This window comes from Tamandua tetradactyla, chromosome 3 (genome assembly GCF_023851605.1).
Source record: "Tamandua tetradactyla isolate mTamTet1 chromosome 3, mTamTet1.pri, whole genome shotgun sequence".
NCBI classification, from domain to species: domain Eukaryota; kingdom Metazoa; phylum Chordata; class Mammalia; order Pilosa; family Myrmecophagidae; genus Tamandua; species Tamandua tetradactyla.
The window spans coordinates 217,438,442-217,449,500 of record NC_135329.1 but is presented as its reverse complement, the minus strand read 5'-3'; positions in this window follow the sequence as shown (position 1 = coordinate 217,449,500).

Here is an 11,059-nt window from a genome sequence, read left to right as displayed (position 1 = left end):
GAGGGCAGGGCCGTGACCAGGGGCCACTTGGCCCTAGGGGGAGGGGGGCCCTGGGGGGGGCGGGGAGCAGGGGCGGGCGCAGGCGGTTCTCGGTGAAGTGGGGCTGCAGGTCGTGGCTGAGCAGGAGGCGAGGAGGGGTGGCAGCGTCGGAAGGAGAAAGCTTGGAGCAGGGCAGAGAAGGGCTGGTTGCTGCCAGGGGCTCAGCCTGGGGCCGCCGCTGCTCGGCGGTTTAGACCATTTCTGCAGCTGCCCGCAGCTCCGGTGCGGGTGGGGAACGGCACGCGGGGTGGGAAGGCAGAGGGTGTGCAGCTGGGGCACCGCTTTTGTGCGCCTGGTGCACCCCCCCGCCCCGGTCCGGGGCCGCTGCGGGCTCTGTTTTGGGATGTGCAGAAACAGGGAGAAGGGGAGGTGGAAACACGTCCTGTGAGCTCAGAGCGGGCAGCCATGTCCCTGGCCAGGCCTGTGTGGTTGACTTGGAGTCCCTGAGGGGTGGGGTCCCTGAGGGGTGGGGTCCCTGAGGGGTGGGGGACCCTGAGGGGTGGGGTCCCTGAGGGGTGGGGTCCCTGAGGGGTGGGGGACCCTGAGGGGTGGGGGACCCTGAGGGGTGGGGTCCCTGAGGGGTGGGGTCCCTGAGGGGTGGGGGACCCTGAGGGGTGGGGGCTCTGAGGAGGTGGTCCTAGGACTTGAAGACCTGCCCGCTTCTGACCTCGGCCTCCCTGCGTGCTGGACCTTCCCCAGCCCGAGGTGCTGGTCCGAGGACCTCTCATTTAAACTGCGCCCCATTCCCCCCAAAGCAGGGCTAGAGCCGGGGGGAGGGCCTCAGGGTGCCAACGGTGGAATGATGGGGTGTCTATCGCGCTGACAGGAGAGGCAAGTTCAGCCACTTGCTCAGGGCAGGGCTTACGGGGAGCTGGGAAGATGTGGGGCTGGACCCGGAGGGGCGGGGGCCTTCGCAGCATGGAGGTGGGAGCAGGAGCTGCTCCCGAACCCGCGCAAATTGGGGGGGGGGGCATGTGGCAAGAACCCAGTGGGAGAGCCAGCCCGTCCACCGCTTCACCTGGACGGGGGGACACTCAGGCCCTAACTTAACATCAACTCCTGTGAAGACTCGGCTCCTTTGGTTTGTCACATCCTTTCAGTGCCTTTAGAGTGACATGAGGCCAGGGCGGCTGGTGTTGAGAGCTGGAGGGGTGGAGGGAGGGTGAAGGGCAGCGCCTGTCCCGTCCCTGCCCACCTGGTCCATGCCCACCCTGCCCCCGGGCCTGTGGAGAGCAGCGGCCTGCTGCCCCGACCCCAGTGAGCCCAGTGGAGGGAGCCAGGGCCTGTGCCCACAGTCCCGCCTGCTCCCTGAGACGGGGGCGGGGGGCCGGAGCTGTCCCAGGAGCTCGGTCCAGCAGGCTGGACGCACTGGGGGCCTCGCCCAAGCAAGGGCCTCTGCAGAGGCGTCCCCAGCCTGCTGAAAGACAATCAGAGTTGAGTTGCAGGCAACAGCGTTTTATTCAGGATACCAAAGTTGTGCTGCAGAAAAGGAAGCCGGAATGCAAGCAGCTTTGGGGTCCTCGGAGGGTGAAGGACTTTTGGGGTGCCCGGAGGGTGAAGGACTTTTGTAAGCAGAAGGACGTCGGCTGGACTCCTGCGGCCTGGACGAGGCTGCTTGGCTGACGGCCGGGCTCAGGGTGGCGTCTTCACTCTGCACCAGGTCAAACCCAGACCGGGCTTAACGACTCTCCGCGCACATTTAACAGGGGAAACCGCCGATGGCAGCGCCTGCTTCTGTCTGGGGCTCTGGCCCCCCCCCCACCACCCCCGCGCTTTCTCCACGGAACTTTGTGAAGCCAGAGGGAGCCCCCAGCTCCCGGCCCCACCCACCCCGCGGGTGCTGAGCGGCTTCATGCAGCGTCTGGCCCTGTGCCATCAACTCAGAGCGGGCTCGGCCCCTAAGAGGCGCGCCCGGGGCACCTCGCCAACACCAGCCTGGCCGTCCTTCTGAAAGGACAGATGGACGGGAGGGTCTGGAGAGACTGGGCGCAAGGCCAGCGCGGGGTCCTGAAGGGCTGCTGCTGTCTTGGACAGACAGACCTGCCCAGTGCTCCCGCCCCAGTGCCGCCTTCTCCCCTTCGCAGAGGGTGGGCCCCTGCACCCTGCGCCCCCTACGCCCCGGCCCACAGAGCCCCTAACCCCTCCCCTCCCCCTTACCCCAGCGCCCTGCCCTCCCAGTGCTCTGTCCCTATCCAGTGCCCCCAGCGCTCCGCCCCCCCCTCCCCTCCCCCAACACCCCTCCCCTGCCCCAGGGCCCCGTCCCCTCCAGCATCTGCTCCTTAGCCTTGGTCTCCGAGGCATCCTCTCACTCCAAGTCAAGGGTCACCTCCCAGGTAGGTTCCCACTCACCCCCTCGGCCCCCCACAGGGAAAGGATTGGCAGGGGCGGGACGGGGGTGGGTCGAGGGAGGAGGATCCGTAAACACGCATCCGCCCTGGCTGCCAACAAGTCACCCAGACACTGTGGGAGGGTTTGAGCAAGAGATGCGCCCCAGCCGCGCAGTGTGGGGCGGGGGCGGGGCCAGGACCTGGGGGCGGGGCCAGGGGCGGGGCCTAGAGGGGAGGTCTCCCAGCATTTTCTTCCTCTCCCGCTGTGGTGCTCTGAAATCCAGCCGCCGCCGGCCCAGCCTAGACCCCATACTGGGGGATGCTTTCGAGGGCCCAGAGTGGGTCCCGCGTGGGCCCGCCCCTTCCCGCTGCCCAACTCTGCCCCAGCCCTCATGGCCTTTTTCCAGGGAGTCCAGTTGGGAATGTCGGGAAACCTCGGGCAGCCCTCAGCCGCCCCCACGTGCGGCCATCACCGCCTTCCTCTCCCCCTCCGCGGAAGGTGGTGAGTCAAAGAAACGGGGCCCAGGCAGCTCCAGATGCGCCTCAGAGCAGGGATGCTCAACGGCAGCCCTCAGGTGCTGCAACTACACCTAAATAGTGCAGGCGGCCCCCCCACCAGGTGTGGTGCGAGTGGGCGGCCCCTCCCCCCAGGTGCGGTGCTGTGGGCGGCCCCTCCCCCCAGGTGCGGTGCTGTGGGCGGCCGTCCTCCAACCCTGGCCCACAGCACCTCCCCTCACCCAGGAGCCCAGCGACGATGGGGCCTTTGGGCTGCGTAGGTGGGGAAGCAGTGACCTGTCCTCTCCGGAGTCTGCTCTCTGCAGGATTAAGGGTCATCTGCTGAGAGTGCTGTGCCCTTACCCTGGTCCCATGACACACTGTGGTAGCGACTCACTCTGGGTAGGGGCTCAGGGGGGCCTCAGAGGAGAGAGAGGGGCTCAGAGGTGGGTGGGAATGTCAAAGGTGAGGGGCTGGGCTGAGGGCAGCCCCCCACCCACTGAGCACGGCCCCCCCTCCGCTGTGCTCCTGCAACCCGCAGGTGGGAGGGTCGGGGTCCACCCGGCAGAGGGCAGCTCCCCTGCAGGGACCAGGCTGGCTGAGCTCCATCCCGTCTCGGTCCCCGTGGCTCTCTAAGGATGAGGAGATGGTCCCTTGTTGAATGGGGTGGTCTGGCCACAGCCCCCCGTCTTGGGCCTGGCCTCCTGGCCTCCCATGTGCCCTCAGCCTCCTGCCTTCTGGGCGCCTGTCAGATGCTGCCACAGTGACCATAGGAGCTGGGCGGGCCACTGCGAGGGGTGCAGGAGGGGCTGGTTCCACCCTGGGGCAGGGCCTTTTCCCAAACCCTTCATGGGGCCTTGGCCGTGGCTACTCTCAGGGAAACCCGGCTCCTTCTACCTGGTGCACCACAAAGGGAGCAGGGCCCCCTCGCTCCAGGCATGCCAGGTTCCCAAGTCTCAGCTCCCTCCCTCCAGCCATTTCCACTCCACTCACAGAAGGAAGAACCCTCATGATGGGGGCTCCAGGAGACCTCTCTTGCCCTGGTCACCTCTGTCTGGGGGTCTGGGTGGCCAGTGCAGTGTCCTGTCCCCTGCTGGTGGTCAGCTGGGGTAGAAGAGAGGGGTGAGTGGGCCTTGGTGCCCGCCCTGCCCAGCCCATCTTTGCTGAGGACGGCATGGCACTCATCTAACAACCCCTCCCAGGGCTTTGGGAGGCCCTTCCTGCCTCTCAAGATACACTGGCAGAGGCACAGAGGTGCCCACTGCACCTGAGTCTCAGCCACTCCTCTGACCTCCCTGCCCTTTGCACTAGCGGCCACTCCTGGCCCCAGGAGGCGAGCAGGAGCTCTGGGCATTTACAGCGGGTGCCTGGTCCCATGGCCATCTCTGCAGCCGGCCTGGAGCCACATGTTGGGGGGACGAGCCCCCGTCTGGGCCTGGCATGGAGCTGCCCACTGCCAGCCCACGTTGGGACTGGCTCTCGAGTGAGAGCTGCGATCTTGTGGGCTAAGGTACCGTGATGTCACTGGCTGACTTGTTACTGCAGTGAAACCTGGCTGGGCCTGGCTACTCCACAGGAATTCCACTGGACTCGGGGGAAGGTGGCCACTAAACACCCAGCCAGGGGCCACAGCCTGCATGAAGCGCTGAGTGCTTGTGAGTCAGGGGAAGGCGGGGAGGGTCTCGGATAGCTCTTGCAAACTGCATGGGCTCGTCCAGACCACAGGTGGGCAGGCAGTGGCCATGGCTGCTTTGTACCTAACGCTTTCCTGGAACCCGGCCATGCCCTCGCCTCGTGGCAAGAACTGGGAAGTGAGTGGGTGCGCCAGTGGCCTCGTGCCTGCAGGCCCCTGCTTGCTGGCTCCTCCCAAGCCTGCCACCTGTCCCGGCCCAAGCAGCTCCCAGGCCAGTGGGCACTGCCCGAGGCCTATGGTCAGAGGTGGAACTGTGGGGCACCCATGATGTGCCTCTAGGAGACGCCCCACGACAGAATTCCCACCTGGGCCGGTGGACGAACCATCCTCACGCTTGCCCGCTGGCAGCTGCCCTTGGCCGTCCTGCCTGCGTCACCGTCGACACCATATGCTTGTCCCTTTGCCTGAGGGGCTGGAGCTGGGGCACCCCACTGGAGACGGACTTCCCGCAGAAGCTCGAGGGGGCAGGGGACAAGCCATGAGGACCTGAGGGGAAAGCACCCTGGGTTTGGTGCAGGGGGAGAGCAGGGCCCGGTGGTCCAGGAGGCGGGCCCCATCCCCCCGGCCTCCAGCAGGATCTCCTGGACCTGGAGCCTCTTCTCCAAGGTGTCCCAGCTGCTGGTGCAGGGGCCCAGACAGGCCCACCTGGGGCACTTGTGGTGGGACGGGAACAGCTGCAAGGGCCATCGCGTGTGTGTGCGTGTGCCTGTGCATGTGTGCTTGCGAGCATGTGTGCATGTGCATGTATGTACACGTGCATACATTCATGTGTATGCTTGTGCATGCATGTACATGTGCGGTGTGCATGTCCATGTGTTCATATGTTGTGTGTTTGTGCATGCGTTCATGTGTGCATACATTTATGTGTGCCTGTGCATGCGTGTCTGAGTGCATGCATGTATGTGAGTGTGTGTGAGTGCGTGTGCGTGTGTATGTGTGGTCTGGAGTCGCCCGAGATGCCCTCTCTGCAGTGTCAGCCTGAGGCTCAGTGGCCTGTGCCTTGGTGGGCAGGGGCTCCCTGGCCCCTCCCCCTCCCTGCGGGGGTCTGTGCGGCAGGGTGGGAGTTGGGCTCCAGGTCTGGGAACTCCAGGACAAGCACGTCCAGGCCACCTGTGCGGCCCGAAGCAGGAGGACGAACTGTGGGCCCCGGGGCCTCCCCAGAGAGATGAGCCGCCCTGCAGCTGCTCAGAGACTCTCCTGCCAGCAGCGGCACCTCGTGGGTATCTCCGCCGGGAGCAGGGGCGGCCCAGCCCCAGCAGAACTGGAGACCTGGAGGGAAGGTCCTTGGGGTCAGGGGAGGGCGGTGGGCACCCTCTCTTTGCCGGTGCTCGAGCTCACGCAGGAACGTGCACGCTTAGTCTGCACCCTCACAAAACCACGGGAACGTGAAGCTGGGCTCAGGAAACGCGCGACCTAAGATCCACACCCAGCTCTGCTCACCTGTATATTTTCCCACTACTTGAGCCAAAAAAGAACCCAACTTGGTGTAAAAACAAACTACTAAGAAAAGCTTTAACCAGAAAATGGCTGGACTTGTGGGAGGAAGATGACAAAAGCATTCCTGGAGGCGAGGGGACAGTGAAGGATGCGGGCGATGGCTGGGCGCGGTGAAGAGGCCGGTTCGTCCCAGGACACAGGGCTTCAGAGTGAGTGGGGGCTTCACAAAGCCACTCCAAAGCCCCCTGGAAGGACAAACGGATAGGAATGGCAAATAAAACTAGCTAACAGGAAGTACTAATCCTACCAGATGTTAACATGCTAATAGGGAGAATCTGATATACAAGAAACTGCAGAGCCAAGAAACATGGCAGGAAAATCAGACACTTCACCCATTTGGAAAACAAAATCCAAATACTCATCATTCATCAAAGTAAATTGCAGAAGAATTAAAGAATTCAATGTAATCAAAATCAACCCATAAGAAGTATTGAAGAATACATAAAAAAAATGTCAAATCCCTTGTGGGGAAAATTTTCCTATGTTAAAGGCAGTGGGAAAGTCTGAAAATGAGACCCAAACAGTCACTGAAAACGACAGCAGATTCCAGCACGTTCGGCACACGCCGCCCCCCGTGGGTCCCAGGTGCACTGCCCAGAGGTGGCACAGCACAGCCCCCCATCTTCCTGACGGTCCCCCCGGCAGAGACGCGCTTCATGAGAGCTTCAGGCACGTTCACGTTTCCCCCCATGAGCCCCCCGGCGTGCCCCCACAGGGCCTCGTGGGCTGGCAGAAGCCCCTGCCCTGTCCTAGCAGGTGGCATTGGATCCCTGGGCTCCGAGGAGGTGAGGTGGGGACGCACTGCCCAGGGGGTGAGCTGCGCCAGCCCCACCTCTGCCACCTTCCAGCCCAGGCATCTACCCCCACGCCAGAACCCCAGGACGGCCGTGCCCTGACCATGGTCTGCGAAAACGGGGACAGAATGCTGCCCGGGCCATCACATGCTGGGGCCCGTCGCCACGGCGGCTGAGCGAGGGTGACTGCGGGCAGCTGGCGGCCCCTGGGGGGAGGCAGGCAGCCTTTACCCTCCTCGGGGGGGCTTCTGGTGCAGTTGAGGCATCTCCCAGGCCCCGGCAGCCTTGGGCATGCAGGTGGGTGGAGAGAAGGCAGGGGCAAGGGGCGGGGTGGGGGTTCTGGAGAACACGGCGAGGGGGCGGAGGCCGGACTCCCCAGCAGCTGCCCCTCCGGGTTTCTAGTCACATAGTTGACCCCTGAGTCCCAGTCACAGGAAACCAGGCGGGGGCATATCTCTGCCACCGGTCTCAGTGCAGGGAGCGGGAGGGCAGCTTGGAGGTGGCGGCTGGAGCTGCACCCACCCCTCAGGTCTGCTCAGGCGCCTCCCCTTGCGGCCGTGGCACCCTGTCCCCTGCACCTGGGGGAGTGACTCTCACTATTTGCCCCAAATCGTCTGTTCACCCCGCGCAGCCTGTAGGCGCCAGGGGCCGGAGCCTGTGCCAGCAGGGAGGCAGCCACTCCTGTCCACCGCCCGGGCGGCCCCTCTGCCCCGCGCTCAGCCCTCAGGTCACTGCAAGCGACTGGTGCCACCACCATGTCCCGGGGGCAGCGGGGCTGGGCCGGGGTCTGTCCGGCTCCACAGGACAGTGGTTTCCGTGCTGGTCCTGGCCCCCCTGCCTCCGTTCCCTGAGCCCCGAGTACTGCCACAGAAATCCCAGCTGGGCCGCCCCCAACCACGCAGGCCCTAGGCCCTCATGGAACCCCCCGGGATGGAAGGGCTGGGGTACAGCATCCCTCCTTCCTTGGGCGTGGCCACCTGCCCTTCCCTTCCAGAAGCATCTCTCCTCATGCCCAGGGTCTGCTGCATTCCCGGTGCTCCCTGTTCTTCCCGGGCACGGAGCTCAGGGTGGCACCCAAATCCCAAGGACGTCTGGGTTGGGCTGGGGCCCCTTTCGGGCAAGAACTGGCGCCCTCCTGGCATACGACCCTGCCTACGCCAGGGACACCCAGGGCAGGAGAGTCCCCCAGGGCTCCGTGGAGGGTCTGGGCTGCCACAGGGCCTGGGCCCCTGGGTCTGGGCTGGGGGTCCCCCTGGCTCCTGGGCGGCAGCGCAGGGCACTCAGGGGCTCCATGGTGGTCTGTGGGCGACGCCAGCACTCAGCCGGGGGTCGTGATGGCCCAGCGCCCCGCAGGCTCCACACGCCCACCAGTTGGCGTCCTCTGGACACCGCCACCTTAGTGATGGGAGCACGGGGGTTCCCACAAGCGCAGACAGGACCAGCCCTGCTCAGGGGCCAGTGGAAGGTGTGGGCGGTGAGTGACGAGGCCTCTTCCGGTGGGGTGTCAGCACAGGGCCCCCTGCTGTCCCCACGTCCTATGGCTCAGGTCTCCAGGGGCCTCTCCCTGCCCGGGCAGGTGGCTGTGGGCTGGACCTGACAGTGTGAGCAGATGTCCGCAGGACTCTGGGGTGATTCCCTCCCTGAGGCCCTCGCAGCTGTGCCCTGGACACATGGGCTGGCTTAGAGCAGAGGCCGACAGGAGGCACCTGCACACGGGATCTGGGCCCACAGTGGTCAGCTGGACGCGAGATGCACTGTCATTAGCCTCGCCTTCCAGGAGAGGAGCTGGGTACCTGCCCAGAGCCACGCGGCCAGGAAGTGCAGGACTGGGTTTGCGACCAGTATCCTGTGCCAACGCCTGTCGCTCAAACGCTGCATCTCCTCGCGCTTCTGAGCGCGGACACTAATCCCTGCAGCGGTGGAAGCTAATCCCTGTGGGGGTAGGCCCTGGGTGCTGCCTGGGCCACAGGAGACAGCAGCGTGCTGACGCTTTGCAGACACGTGGTTGCACACGAAGGAGGTATGGGTTGGTGTGGAATGCACATGGCGCCTGTTGGCAGACCCGGCCCCTCTGGCAGCTGCTTCCTGCAACTCTGCACAGGGCCTTCTGCTTCCCAGATGGCTAAGAGGTCCTTAGCCATCGTAACCCACCAGAGCCTAGGACACGGGTCCCACACTCTCTAGCCAGAAGATGTGCCCAGGACACCCACCCTCAACACAGCGTGCTTTGGGATTCCCTAATGCCCAGAGCCTCCCAAGGACACATGACTTTGCTTGTATTTCTCTCGGAAAGCTGTCCGTGGGCTGAGTACCCCCCAGGGTTCCCCACCATCGCTGAGCAGGGTGGGAAGAGGGCTGCGCTGCTGATGCCACTTGTGGAGGGGGACAAGCAGAGAGGCTGTCATCTGCGGCTACAGAAGCAGCAGCCAGGGCGGACACATTCCACCTTCAGGGCATATGGGAAGGGGTCACAGCTGCCCCGTGGGCCCTGGCACACCCCGCAGAGGGCTGGTTCTTGGAGACAAATGCCCCAAGGGCAGGCAGGAGGACAGGGCTGAGGGACAGCCAGGCCCAGGGCCTCCTTAAGGGAGAGCATGATCCCTGCCAAGGCCACCATGCCTACTGGGCTCCTGCCCCCGCTTGCCTCTCAGCAAATCTAAAAACAGTCCCTGGGCTGGACAGCTGGGTGGCTGGATGGCAGGATGGGTGCAGACGAGGGCACGGCCTCCACCCGGGAGATGTTCCCCCTTCCTCGTGACTCTTCCACTGTCCTCAGCAGCCCCAGCCAGGCCTTCTCAGCCTCCCTAGGCCAGCCCTGGGGCTGCAGGTGAAGCTTCTGGGCCCTTTCTCAGAATAATGGTTTTAGAGACATAAGGTAAAATGCACAGGGTCACAAAGGAAACACATGGCATCAAAATCACCACCAAAATATTAGAAAGTTCATCTGCAGTTTAGCAACGTGCATGCATTTCAATTAACATGTAACAGAGTCTGTCTAAAGCCATTTCGGTGGTGCTGGGCCTGCCTGTGCCCAGTGGTCAGCCTCCGTTGGGCCGGGTCACAGCTGAGACAGTGGCCACTCGCTGTCCCTACCAAGTATGGGAGGAGGCAGAAAAGTAGTTAGAGTTTAGAGAAAGGGCAACTGTCATCTCAGGCCCACTCCAGGGTGAAACCCCCCAAACCATGCTCCCTACCTCTGGGTACCCCCCACCATCCCTTCTGCCCACTGTGGCCCCAAACCTGCTTCCAGGTGCCTCTTGCCACCCAAACCCCTGGGGGACCCCACCACTGGTGGCATCCCTGGAGGGCCCCTGGGAGCCCTTGTTCCTGGCCTGCCTTCCAGCCCTGCACCGGCCTCCAACCAGCTGGGCTCTCGCTGCCCCTGAGCTGCCCTGTCCATCCCCCCGTTGGCCTCCGCCCCTCCTGTGCAGATCCCGTGGCTTCCTGAGGCTGCCCTCCTGCCCCCTCCAGGCCCCTGGCCAGAGGCCATCAGCCCCTCGCTGGCTGTGTGTGGGGTGGGACAGAGGGAAGGAGGGAGGGAGGGGCTGCAGGGCCCGGGAGCTGGTGACGGGCAGGCGCCGGCTTCCAGTGACAGGCACCCGGGCCTGACACCTGTCATCACGTCTGCCAGCAGCGCCGAGCCCTGTCTGTGCGTCTGGAGGGGGTTGGCTAGGCCCTCCCAGCTGTGCTGTGGCCTGGGATCTGGACGTACTTGGGCACTGCAGCCAGGCTGCGGGGGCGGGGCTCCCAGCAGGCGGGGCTCCTGGCAGGCGGGGCTCCCGGTGGGGCGGGGCTCCCAGCAGGCGGGGCTCCCGGTGGGGCGGGGCTCCCAGCAGGCGGGGCTCCCGGTGGGGCGGGGCTCCAAGTAGGCGGGGCTCCTGGTGGGGCGGGGCTTCCAGCAGGTGGGGCTCCCAGCAGGCGGGGCTCCTGGCAGGCAGGGCTCCCGGTGGGGCGGGGCTTCCAGTAGGCGGGGCTCTTGACTGGGCGGAGCCCCCAACCCTATTTGCAAAGGTCAGGCAACCAGGTCCGCCTCAGGTCCACCCAGGGAGGGCCCCGGGAGCTGCCCTTGGAGTCCTGGTTCCTGGGCCATGTCGGGGTCTGTGAACTGGTGCCACCCACACACTCCAGCACCCAGAAGCACGCCGGAGCCTTGGCCCCGTGGCCTGGCATGGTGGCACCTGGGATCCTCTCCTTGCCGTCTGCGAAGGGGGAGG